The sequence below is a fragment of the Aptenodytes patagonicus genome, chromosome 1 (assembly GCF_965638725.1).
Source record: "Aptenodytes patagonicus chromosome 1, bAptPat1.pri.cur, whole genome shotgun sequence".
NCBI lineage: Eukaryota > Metazoa > Chordata > Aves > Sphenisciformes > Spheniscidae > Aptenodytes > Aptenodytes patagonicus.
In genome coordinates, this window is record NC_134949.1 from 77,500,000 (window position 1) to 77,513,029 (window position 13,030).

Here is a 13,030-nt window from a genome sequence, read left to right on the forward strand (position 1 = left end):
GGACGGAGCTTTGTTCTGAAAAGCTATCTGGACTTTCCTGCACTGGAAATGCTTTCTGCAGTGGAGAAGACGATGAGGACATTGGGGCAAGGCTGTTGAGTGCCTCTGAAGCAGGTGTCAAGAGGGACAGACCAGCTGCGACAGCAGGCAGCTGGCTGGCCAGCCAGCTCCACACAGCCATGTCAAAATCCCACAGCCGCTGCGCTCCACATCTCCTTCCCCTCTGCCCAACTGCTGCCTGTGGGTCCTGGCAGCCCGGGCAGTGGGAATCCCAAAGATCCTGTGAATTTGGAGCCTCGTCTGGCTCAGCTAGAGTTGAGTATTTGGAATGAAGGGGAGAAGCTCCATCTAATTATAGGTTTTCCATTTCAGCCCTTGGTATTCCTTTAAGCAGACTTAAAATAACACTGTTAACTAACTTTTTTCCCCTAGCTTTGTAGTTTCATACATGACATTGTGCAGTACCCTTTATAGAAACCTCAAATATTTTTTTTCTCCGCCTACCACATTTTGTCTCTTTTTCCATCTGACAGATGTTTTTTTTCTGTGTTGCACAGGGCTCGGTACATAATTACTCTGTTGCAATAGCCTGAAGCCCCAGTCCTGTGATGGAGTCTGCTTGCACCGACTGATATGTCCCTGTCATTTGTGTTCTGTGTAATTTTTTTTCCCTAGTGTTTTTGTTAACTCTAGTCTAAAAAAACTGCTCTAAGAAGCAATGAGCACCCAATCATTTGTGTGCCCTGAGACCATCTATTATAGCTTTTTAGTATCTAGAGCTGAAAATGCTTTTTTTTGTGTGTGCTTATCTCCCAGTCATGCACGGGCTGAATTCTCTCTGTTCTAGTTTACACCTTCTGGATATTTGCAGTTGGTCTTTGTTGTCCCAAGTCAACAACTAGTTAGTCTGTGTCTCTTTAGCCCTACATTTTTTTTGGAGCCAATTCTTTGCTTTCTGATCATGTTGCTTGCTCGTCCAAAACTTCTGTCAATTTGGCAAGATCTGTTCTTGCTCTTGGTGTGATTTTTGTTCAGAGCAGCATCTCAGTGTGCCGGCGCGGTGTCCCAGGTGGGGGTACACTGGAGTGTTCCTGGTTGTTTCAATCCTTCTACCAGCTGTATTTCACTGAGCACTCATATATGAGTTACTGATTCTTAAGTCTCTTCTAATGGGAGCTCACGTAATTGCCTAGGTTTGGAAGTTCTTTGTTATTGGTCTGGAGTTTTATTCCCCAAACTTCCCTTTTGCATTTCAAATTCAAAGTTTACCCAGAACCTTCTCCCGGAACAATTTTGTCAAGCTTCCCACACCAAATAGCTCTTATTTTGACCACAATCTGTAGATGGGAGTATCCATGACTAAAACTTTCTGTCAAACTACAGTAGCAGAGAACATCTTTGATTTCCCAAAATAGTCATAGTAAAGAGACTCAGGAACAGCTGTTGGGAACGAGCTGCAGGGTTGGTTCAGTACTATGGGCTGCTCTGACTTCCACTGGCTTCACTGCACGCTCTGATCTCTAGACGTTCCATGCCGTGGGGTGACTGATTGGGATTTTTGGAGGTCGCAATAGCGAGAAGGAAGCCTTGCAAGGCGTCATTCACCTTCTTCATTTTGTGTTATACATGTGTGATCAGCTGGGAAGGTGGAGGGCAGGCACAGGCCAACCATGTAATGTAGAAATACTGAGAGAGAATGTTTCTGGGAATTATTTGGAATAACAAGCTCATTTCCTCTTTGTACATCAGTTGTCATCCTTTAATGTCTTGGTATTGGCTTTTTTAAATGCTGTTATGTATGTCATCCACTGTGCTTCCTGTATCCTGTGTTACTTGATGATAAACTTTTGTAAGATATCACTGTTAAGTCACCTCAGACTTTGTAGTGATTAATTAAATTCTTTATTTCTCTCTTTTCAGTGTCAGAAGTTTATATGCATCAGTGGTACTTGCTCAAGAGTGACAGCAGAGATCAGCATTAAGTCTGTTCCTCTGGGTGAGTAATCTAACCCACCGCATCGCTGATGTCTAATATCTACATATCTGCTGTTTTTTTTGCTTGATACCTTACACAACAGCTCCTTTAGGCTTTTATTTCAAATGTTATTAAAATTATGCTGTATACGGCTTCCAGCAGCAGCTGTAGAAGAATGTCATGCTGCTTCTGCTTGTATAGACATCCATTTATTTGGTATCTTTTAAAGGATAGCCATCACTTAACACAGTCTGAACCGCTGTTTAGATTCAGGGAGGCTTTCCACATTTTAAAGACAGTGGCTTTGGCGTTAACATATGGACTGTGGCAAAGTAATGAAGTATATTTTGATTATCCAAGAAATAAAACTGAAATGACCACTGGAGCTGTTCTGTGGCATATGATGGGCTCAAGCAGTGCCAGTGCTCCAGTACGAGGCCCACTGGACTTGCCATGCCTGCGTGATGCAGCTGTGCTGTGCATGTGCAGTTAATCTGACTTGGCAGGTCTATGGCAACATGCAGAGAAGCTGCCAAGAGCTTTCAGATTATGGGGGCAAGTTTATGTGAAAACGCGTTCAACAAAATAGACTATCTGTTGCATTACCCCTTGGAAATGGCCCAGTTTAGTTGACTTCAAGGAGCGGCATTTTGCATTCGGTCTAGACTGATTGGATTCAAGTAGCCTAGTGCATGTCAGAGCTGGCAGTCTTGTCTTGGGAATGGTTATCCCTCATCTACTTTGTTTTGGATATTACAGTATGATCTAGCATGATTTAGCATCCTAAGTTCCAACTGGCTCTTCATGTGGAGAGCTGGGTCAAGTTGCTGCATCTGCACTTCAGCCATGCACTCCGTGGCTGGGATGTGCTTGCCCCGTAACACCACTGCTGAGGTCCCAGCTGCTTGCTGGGTGTCTCCTTCTGACTCATGTGGTTGCTCTGTTTCATACTCTGTACAAACGCTTGCCAAGACCCACATCTACTAGTATGCTGCATCCTTCGTCGTGGCTTGCTGCCCTCCAACTGCTCTCATGTCTGAACCCCTTATCCTTGTCTTACCACTGGATGAAGAGCGTGGGGCCAAAAAGGACTGTCGTGGTTTAACTTCAGTCGGCAACTAAGCACCACGCAGCCGCTCGCTCACTCCCCCCCACCCGGTGGGATGGGGGAGAGAATTGGAAGAGCACAAGTTAGAAAAACTCGTGGGTTGAGATAAAAACAGTTTAATAATTGAAATAAAATGATAATAATAATATGATGATAATAATAATAATAATACACAAAGCAAGTGATGCACAGTACAGTTGCTCACCACCCGCCGACCGATGCCCAGCCAGTCCCCGAGCAGCGGCCCCACGCTTGTACCATCCTCTCTGAGGTGGTGTGTGTTAGCCTGCCGGAGAAGCAAGTGTACCTCCTTTCCTGTGATGTATCTACATAAGGCTCTGGCCACTTACTTGTTCACCTGTCCAGGGCCCTTGACAGTCTACCTGTGTCAGCTGTCAGCTTCTGTCCCACAGCTGTACTGGGCTTCTTCTCGACTGCTGTCTTTGTGCTTCATAAGACTGTCTCCCCACTCCAGCTGGGACTTGTTGCCTTTTTGTCTATGCTTTCTGTGGCGGATGGGCTGGATCCCCCTCCTGTTCCCCCATACACCATGTGCAGCTGCAGCCCGCGCACCCTGATGTTCCCTGTGCTGCCTCGGGGCCAGCTGAGATGGTCAGTGGTGGCTGCTGTTCCTCACAACATTTAAAAGCCTGTGACCCAAGAGGGTGCCCACCTTGCATGCACAGGTTTGCTGGCAGAGACGTTGGGCTTTGGAGAGGACAGTAAGCACCTCCTCTGCTGCCCAGGACCGATGGTGTGCTGCCACCGAGGGCTCGGGGCTCTCCTGGCTTTGGTCATTGCTGCTCCCTAGTGCTGTCCTGCATCCCTAGCCCAGCTGCAGGCCCGCAATATGCGAGGACTGGTGTCTCATTTAAACTGTTATTTCCCTTCTCTTCCTCCCTTTGGAGCGCCTCTTCTTGGATCTCCGACCCTTCCCACAGTAAATCACTGTGTGTGAACTCCCTCTGGGATTCACAGGCTGCCCAGGGTCTCGCACTGGACCTGGAAAGAAGTGGGTGTTGTTCCCTGTTTGTCAGGAACCCTAAACTCCAGTGCCAAATGCTTTTATTCCCTGGGTTTTTAGTCAGAGGTCTGCTGGCTCCAGCAGTGGTTATCACCTATTGTCTCCTATTCTGGTCACATTTCTTCATTTTTATTGCTGCTTATCAGAGTTGCTGGGATTACACTTCAGCTGGCCCTGCACTTCAGCTGGATTTGAGTCAGTTGTGGCTGTAAAAACATTGTTAAAAGTCCAATGTTGGCTGGAAGCCATGTTCTGCTGGATGTGTGTTTAGAGACTTTCAGTCTGCTGGCATCACCATGCAAATGTCTTGCCTTCACTGAAGTCTCTCTCTCTTCGCTCTCCAGATGCTGTGCTGGTTTCCCTTCCCCAGGAGCAGCAGAAGTTTTGGGACCTAAATTCGCTTTGTTTTCCCTGTCACTTGTGCTGTTGCTCCTGGGAAGGGGTGTGTGTCCATGTCCATCCTAGGCTGTAGTAGCAGGTGCTCAGTCCTCCTTTCTCCGTTCCCATAGCTCTGGCACTGGCGTGTTTCTGGTATTTGGAGGCATGCTGTTCAAGTCAGACCCGTTGCCCTCAGCAATCGGTCCGGAAAGCTGGAGCTGATTTCTCCGGCTGCTGCTTGCTTTCACCATTAAACAAACAAATAAGAGCCTCTCCTAACAAGGTGGCAAGAAATCTCTGTGCCTGACTCAGCATTGACAGGAGCAGTGGGCTGTGTTTCAGGCTTCTGTCTGCTTCTCCCAGCCAGGGGGAGGAACACGGGCTTTCTCCTTGTGTTGCACCAAGTTCAGCCCAGCCCAGATGTCTGAGCTCCGATCTCGCCACACAGAATACGCTGATATGTTTCGAGTGGAGTTTCGGTGTCTGCCTGCTGCCTCTATTTAGCCATAGAAGCATGGATTCCCATCCTGTTGTTCCCTCTCTAGCAAGCACTGTGTTAAACATGGTGCTGACAGTCCAACCGTGGCCCACGGTAAGGCGGTGTGTATAAATAATCCAGAGAAGCTAAATAATGCTTTTAAGATAAGCCTTAGCAGAGAGAGCTGCTTTAGTGTGGTGCCATGAAGACACAAAAACCTGGCTATGTCCATGTAGCCAGATCCAATCATAATTCCTGCGGCTGCTGCTCTTCCCTAGCAAAATCTGCGTAGATTTTCAGGTACCTCTTCACCTCGCTCCACCAGTTCTTGGGACTGCTTTGAGTTAAAGTCTGCACTCAGTGGCGGCAGATTGTCTGGGTGTCCAAAGCTGAGATGGAGCATGCACATGCAGCACTGAAATAGCACGTGTCCAGTCCACCCTGTTACAGGGTCTGTGTGCAAAAGGCAAAAATTAGTATTTGTTAGTTTTTTTTTTTTCCAATGTCACCTTGAATATGGGAGGGAAAGAAGTACAAGGCTACTTCTGTGTACGTCTCATTATTGTGTTTATTAGCACTTGATGACGTGTCCTGCAGGGTCTAGCCCACACACAGCTTCTCTTGGGCTTTTAATAGTTGTGCTAAACTGAAATATGCTCAAAATAGTAATAATTTAAATCGTTTCCCCAGAGCCTGTGGCTGCTCTGTATGTTTATGGGAGGCGTAACACTGCCTGCAGTTGGGGCACGGGGGGGCCCCAGGCCACCCCCAGTCCCGTTCCTGCCTGGCTGCTGGAGCAGAGGGTGTGCGTGCCAGGGCAGGCATGGGGCACAGGCCCATCGGGGCCAGGGCACGGGAGTGTGGCAGGCGTGGGGCATGGCACAGCTCACGCTGCCGCAGCTTCAGGGTGCGTAGTATGGGGGTATTGCCTTCATGGTGACGTGTTACCCGAGACTGCTGCACAGCAAAGGGTCCAGTGCAAGGTAAAATTCCTCATTTGTAGGAAATGTGGTGCCTTCCCCTTGCCCAGACCTCCTCCTGCCATAACCCAGTATGTTGTCAGAGCAGTATTAGGGCATTAAATGACGTGGGGGTACTGATGTGAAAGGCCAGTTTTGACCTGACTCACTGCTGGGTTCGGCAAGAGTTAAAACCGTGGATCTGTTTGTTTATTTTTGAGTTAACATTTCTCTTGTGTGAATGATACCTCCTGTCCCGTGTAAGCCCGTCAGCTGAGCAATGATCCTCAAACTGGAGAGGATGGGGAAGGAGAGTGGCACCCTGGCAGGCATTGGTGGGGGTGGAAGGAGGGAGGATTTTTCTGGTTGTTTTTTCCTCCCTTTCTTCAGAGGGGCAATATTGCTGCTTGCAGAAAGCACTATATTATTACCCTTTTGCTCTTCACATTTTATGTGATGTGGTTTGGGTAATGTTAATGTAACTTAATGTTACGCTCACCCACAGTACTGATGGTGGCTCTCTAATATACATAAATCTCTGCAGAGAGAGAGGGAGTTGTATTTTTGTGTAAATTGTTAGCATACTGCCCTGTTTATCTAGCATGTGATCTCTCTGTTGCTCGCTGCATTTCCGTGCCTCCCTCCCATCCGGTCCTTTTTATTTAATTGACTCTCCCAGTCCTGACAGTCACTTTACATTCAGAAAACGTAAATTCATCCCCCACAAAGCTTTCAAATCTAATTTAATTTCTTCCCTTACTTCTTGGAGAATTTATTTTTGCTCTCTTCAAGACTGAGAATGTACATTTTCCCTGTTTATTTAGGCAAGCTTATTTTTGTCTGCAGAAACCTGGGCAAATGATACGTTTCTTTTCTTGCATTTATAACCCTGTGAGGCTTATGTATTGGGAATAATCTTTGTGAGCTGGAAGAAGATTGTCCAATCTGTTTTAAGATGTCCCACTTTCTGAGTACTGCATCTCATTAGGAATACAGTTGGCTGTTTGCATGGCTTTTTTTTCTTCCCCTATATAGCTTGGGGGAGAAAAAATATCATTTCATCATCTAGTAATAATGCTTGGCACTTTGTTTGCATCTTCAAAGAACTATACGGCTATGAATGGAATAATTTCTATAACACTGTGTAGTAGTTTCTAATTATTATTTGCCCCATTTTACAGATGGGGGAAATGAGTAAGAAGTCAAGTGATTTTAGGCCATGAGAGGAGAAGCAAAATCAACTTGAGGTCCCGGCTCCCTGACTTGTACTAGAACAGCACCACACCTCTTTCTTGTTTAAACTAAAGGGGGGGGGGGAAGTAAGTTTGATTCCCATCAGCAACAAAAAGAAAGGGAGAGCTGTTTGTCTTTAATGATCTTGCCTAACCTTGTTAACTATTTAGTTAAGTGCGTGTGGTGGTTTTTTGGTGTTTGTTTTTAAATACATTGTCTAACTTACTGATGTGGTTGTCACTTCTCAGTGTGTGGTTGGAGGTATGTGAGGAATTGTCTGTAGTTTATAAAGGCGAAGCAGCGTGTGAATTGAGTTAGGGTTGTTGGGGAGGGTGTTGCTCACCTCCCACCTGCTGAAGGATCTCTCTGCTCCTTCCCTCCTCTTCCACCTTGAACCAGAAGCAGTGGAAACCTTTTCTGTAGTACTTGGAAGTGGTGTCCCCCCGCTCTTGTTTTCCAGCTGGGACTGAGATGGGAAAAGTGAGGCATCCTAAATGGGGACTGTGTTAACATGCAGCGTATATAGAAATTAATCCTCCTTGTCTCACCTACCACATGCCACGCTAGGATTTTTTTTTTCCCCCTAGTGGGCTCTGGTGGAAGTTGTTGGCTCAGAGTGGTGTCTGGGATTACTTCATTTGCAGAAATAATTTTATACAACTGCACTAGGCTATAGGGCTTGGTGTGGATTTACAGCTGCTTAATTAACTGACAAGACCCCCAAATGTGTTGCGTGCCATATAGAAAAGGTGAGTGCTGTAAGTAGTGAACTGTGGAATTACGAACTCTGTTACAGAGGAAGTCATGGTAACAATATTGTTGACTACTTGTTCAAAGTTAGTTAAAACTTCTTTTTTCAGGAATTTTGGCTTTTTACAAAGGTGCTTTGGAGCACCAGGCAGCGCTAGAACAGTTTAGTCCTCTTGGGGAGGACAGATAATCTGCTTGGTGAAAAGTGGCTTGGTGCAGAGGAGCACGGAAATCCCATGAATAATTTCTTCATCTTTCCTTGGAAAAATCCCATGGCTGCTTCTCCGCAGGTTCTCAGAGGTTCCCTGGCTGCCTTCTGGCTGGCTTCAGATGCCTTGTTTGATAAACTTTCTGGCGAAAGTCTTGCATGACTTAACACAACTTTATTCTGGGCATGCCCTGCTAGTGAAGGCATTGGAGAAGGCAGCTGTCTTCAGCCACACACTCTATCTGGGGATGCAAAACTTTGCTGAGCCTTTTTTAGGGGCTCAGGATATAACTCCAAGATTGTATTTAGTTTTCTGTTTCTGATGAGTGGGACAGATATCCTGATGCCTTAGATGAGACCTTCAACGATGGACAGCAGCACCAAGGTATCATAGCCAGTATTTTTTTTCTTTTCCTTTGAATTTCTTATGTAGCTGATACCTCATTTGTACGTGCTCCCTTCCAGCGCAGCAGAGCTGTACTGAGCCATGGCATGCTCACAGCGCTCTGGTTTCATCCAGTGTTTCTCATGATGCCCAAACTGCTGATTACTTGTCAGCTGATTTTTTTGAGGAGCTGAATGTGGCTTTCCACGAATCTGGATGTTTTTCCCTTGCTGGGCTTGGAGAGCCATCTGGGTTGGGCAGGGACCTGGACTTTGCAGCAGTAAGTGCAGAGCAGCTGGTATGCAGGCTTTCATGCTTTACTTGCAGGGTGCGAGTACTTGTGATGGTGTCTTTGTGTGTCTCCTTTGTCATCTGACAACTTCTCTCACTAGACTTTGATTTCAGCTGCTTAGAAGAAACGTCAGCAGCTCAGTGTGTGGGGAGCTGCATGTTTGCCTTGGGCTGTTTTGTTGTGTTTATTTTTTTTAATTTTGTGTTTTGTAATTTTTTGAGGTATTGCATCCAAAAATGGTGAGTGCTTCCAAGAATGTGTTCAGGGCAAGTTGCTCAGATCACGCTGATACCCTTACCAAGGAATACTTTTGAGATACTTTAGTATCTCTGTGTGTTCCTTAGGTATTTGAAATTAAGAGAGGGAGGGAGCTGCCTGACTATCTGGATACTTCTTCCTTCTCCTTTTACCCCCAATGCATATCCACCAAAACTCAGGTAACTTCTCAACTGTGAGAAGAATTGCATGTCCTTCTGCTCGGCAGAGCCTTGAGAATTGGATGCTGTGCCTGGCCCGGCGTGGTGGCTGCTCCTCGGAGCACCATCGCCCCAAGGTCCAACACAGTAGTCGCGGGGCTGAAAAGGACTTTTCCTGCCATCGCCTGTTTGTGGCTGTGGTTGTGCCAGGCACGAGAACGGAGGGCAGGGTTGTTTGGGATGGGGTGTTTTGTTTTGGGGTTGTTTTTTTTTCATGCTTCCTCCTAACTGTTTGCAAGCAGCAAAGAGAAGGGAGAAGCTGTCATGTATTACGGGTTGATTGCAAATCACAAATGTCATGGGCACTCGAGGGAGTAGGAAAGTATCAGGAGAGGGAAAAGGGTAGTGGGAGAGGGGACATCAGCTTGAATGGAAGGAAAGAAGAAGTGGGAGATGGCAGCCAGAAGGTGATTATGGCCAGAGGGAAACAGGGGGCAGGTATCGGGATAGGTACCTGAGCCGGTGTGGTTCCCCATGGTGAACTTGATTACTACCCTCCCCAGTTTTATTGGTATAACTAAGAAATTCCATTCTGAAATAACATAAGGGAACACAGAGTATTTTTTCACTTTCAAGATCTTAAGTTTGCAACTTCCATGTTAAACCTGCCCGCCCAACAGCCCATATTCCCACACCCTCACGTGCAAACCTTGCATGATAGCTGGACTTCTTGTTGCCCCCTTTCTTAGTTTCACCTGTCATAGTATGTCTGTAGTACTGTGACTCTGGGATTTGGGGTGAGTTTGGGAAACGACTACGATTACCGTGACAGGTGATGATCTTTGATTGCAAAATTAAGCGGTATGAGTCGATGTTTAAGGGAAGCCATCTCACCTACTGCTTCAGGAGGAAGCTGTGTTGTGCCGTGGGGTATGCAGGATGCCAGCAGGCATGTGCCTTCCCTTGGGACCGGCTGGGGCATCCCTGGCCTGGGAGGCAATGGCCCAGGTGTGTGGACGGCTCTTGCCCAGAAGGGCTTGGATAGGGCTTTTTTTTTTTTGCCTGGTGCATCAGACTGCTGTCAGAAAGTGCTGGGAACTTTTAAGGTCTTGAATGGAAGAACAGCTGTTGTCACCTTTTCAGCTCTCCTTACAACAAATTGGCCAGTTCTCCGTTTCGCCTGTTTTTGAAAGGCTGAGTTGACACTGACCAGGTTTGACAAGTGATAACTGGGGACCCTGGCTGTGTTCTCTTTTGTGATTAAAGCTATAAGCTGGCCCTTTTGAATTTAACAAGGCAGTAGCTTCCAGGTTGAGGTATCTGGAAAATAGCAAGAAGTAGGTGACAAGGTGTGAAAGGCAAGGGCTGCTCTGAGCAGCGAGACCGCTCCAGAAATCTGCTGGGAGCGGAGACTGGGGACGGAGCAGTGCTCCACTGGTAGCGACGGCAGTGCGAGTGGTGCTGGTTACAGCTAGAGATGGGCTGAAGCAGGAGCTCTGTGTCGAATCTCCCCAAGCCTTTCCGTTTGTCTAAGGGAGGCTCAGATCCATACTGCATAAAATTGATGTTTGTCTCAGCCTGCTTATCTGCTGGCCAGCCCATACACTCACTCCCAGGTGTTCTCTTATCTTAAAACCGGAGATGCACCTGAAATTGTCCTTTCAGGATTTGGAAGCTTTTTTGATAAAGCTGTCTGTCTGCAAGTGTTTTCAAGGACACGTCACACTTTGAAATCATGGTATTAAAATAATTGCCTTTGAAATGAAGGGAGGGTCATGTGCCCTACATCAGAAATTCCTCTTTAGTGCTTATTAATCCGGTATATAAATGTCATGGCTTACATCCACAGGGTGTTTATATTAAATTTTTAGCTGTATCAGTATCTCTTACTCTTCAGAATAAATGCCATATAATCTGGTTATGAGCAATATTCTTAATTTAGATACCAAAAATAGGACATAGACAAATCTGAGTTACTGTAAGAAAGTAGGAGAGGAAATAGCCTTGCCTCATGAGGGAAGATCAAATTCCATTGAATCATCTGGTGTTTAATGTAATGGTAAGGCCAGAGAATTTAGTCTGTTTCATTAGGATAGCACAACGATTGCCATATTTTCTCTTATCTTTGTTTTTTTTCTGAAGGCCTGATTCTCCTCTGGTATACCTGTACTGAGGTGTGTAATGAGGCGGTAGGTTGGGAAACATCCTTTCTTCTTTTTCCTCCCCCCTGAGCAGATCAGTGCACACTGATTCGAGGTACGTAAAGCAGTAGGGACTTAGGCTTATCTCCCACCACCAAACGCCTGGTTTGAGGGAGATGGAGTTGTTCCTCAGAGACCTACAGTGAGTGGCACTGACAAGGACAAGATGTGCATTTTGGGAGCGGAATCATCCTTGCTGTGGCAGGTGGGCATCATCCAAGAGCTCGGAAGTCTGAAACACCTTCCTCGCTTGACCAAGCCAACGGTCCTATTCCTGGAGGAGATTTATTTTCTCATACCCTTAGTAGCTGTTTATTTTAAATAATGACAATGAAACTAATAATCGTTTAAGCATCAATAGCTAATAATAATCAGTACCTGATAAACTAACAAGACTGATATTGCAGGCTGTCCCTGCACGTTGATGACTGAGTGGCCAGTGTTTTGCTCCTCACCATGAGTGGCAAAGGCTGTTAACTTTTAGCGAAGTTGCTGTCTGTATGCTGGGCAGGTGGGCGAGCTTCCTCCCAGACTTCCAGTTGCTTCGGTGGAGGCTTCCCCCAGCTCGTTCCTTCTGCCGGCACAGCCTGCTCTCCCAGCCTGTGAGCTCTGTCATACGATAGAGCAGCCCTGTTTGCCCTGATTCACTGAGTATTTTTTGTTTTGTTTTCTGTGTGGAGTCAAGCTTATGGGTCACAGTGGTTCTATATATCCTTAAGTAAATTTTACCTAGAAATATCTTTGTAAAGAAGTTGCTTTTCTGTGTGATGGTGGTGTCACACTGAACCAGAGTGATCTGGAGCAAGATCAGTAATGGAAAAGAATGTCTGTTGCAGACTTGATTTGAGTTTTGTAACTTCAGCGTTTCCCCTGGGCCCACCTCCCCTCACCGTAGCTGTGCTCTGGTAGTGCCTCTTAAGTGGAGAAGGAAGGAAGATTGTAGCCACAACAATCAGGATGCTTGTAGGGACTTGCTTGTGTTCGGTTTGTGGCAGAGGTCATGTCTGGCGGCTGATGGACTGAAGTCAGTCAAGGTGAGCAGAGCTGGTATTTTACTGTGGACCTTATAACAGGGGGCTGGTATTACTGAAAGCTCCCACAGGTTGCACAAAGCTGGCAGGATCTGTATTTTGAGGTCCTGTTTTGGTCACTTAGTCAAACAGGCAGCCAGTGTTAAACATGTTCCCGGTACCATTGACTTCAGTGGCATTAGGAGCATGCTTGTCATCAAATGTGGGCTTACGCAACTTGCTGATCTCAGGCTGGGTGGGTCTTGCTGAAAAGATCCTGTGCCGACGGAGAGACTGTCTCTTTTTCAGGCTGTGGTTCAGCTAGGTTGTCAATCCAATTTAAGGGGACCAGATTATAAACACTGTGAAGTGCTGAGCTGGTGTAAAGCCGCTTTGCTGATAAGGAGCTGTTCAAAATATTTTGAAAGTTCAACTCTGCTGTGGGACTGGGCAACCACTCCTGGCTGCGCTCACTCACAAGGCTCGGTGCCAGGGGCGTTTTGGCTGGTTTGCCTGCTTGGCTTGATGCCGAGCGGTCGAGACTTGATGTGCCCTGGGTGTCGTGCTGCCGGAGGTCCACCAGGCAACGGCAGTGGTAAAGCAGCTGTGGTGG

General features: G+C 46.5%; 1 protein-coding gene across 10 annotated transcripts in view; it reads left to right on the forward strand.

Moving 5' to 3' along the window:
- Window positions 1-13,030, forward strand: part of PPFIBP1 (PPFIB scaffold protein 1) — a 117,993-nt gene that overhangs the window by 31,247 nt on the left and 73,716 nt on the right. For all 10 annotated transcript variants that reach the window (XM_076343514.1, XM_076343544.1, XM_076343536.1 and 7 more), the window contains exon 2: window positions 1,921-1,996. The gene's annotated coding sequence lies outside the window, so the exon portion shown is untranslated. The remainder of the gene's footprint in view (window positions 1-1,920; window positions 1,997-13,030) is intronic.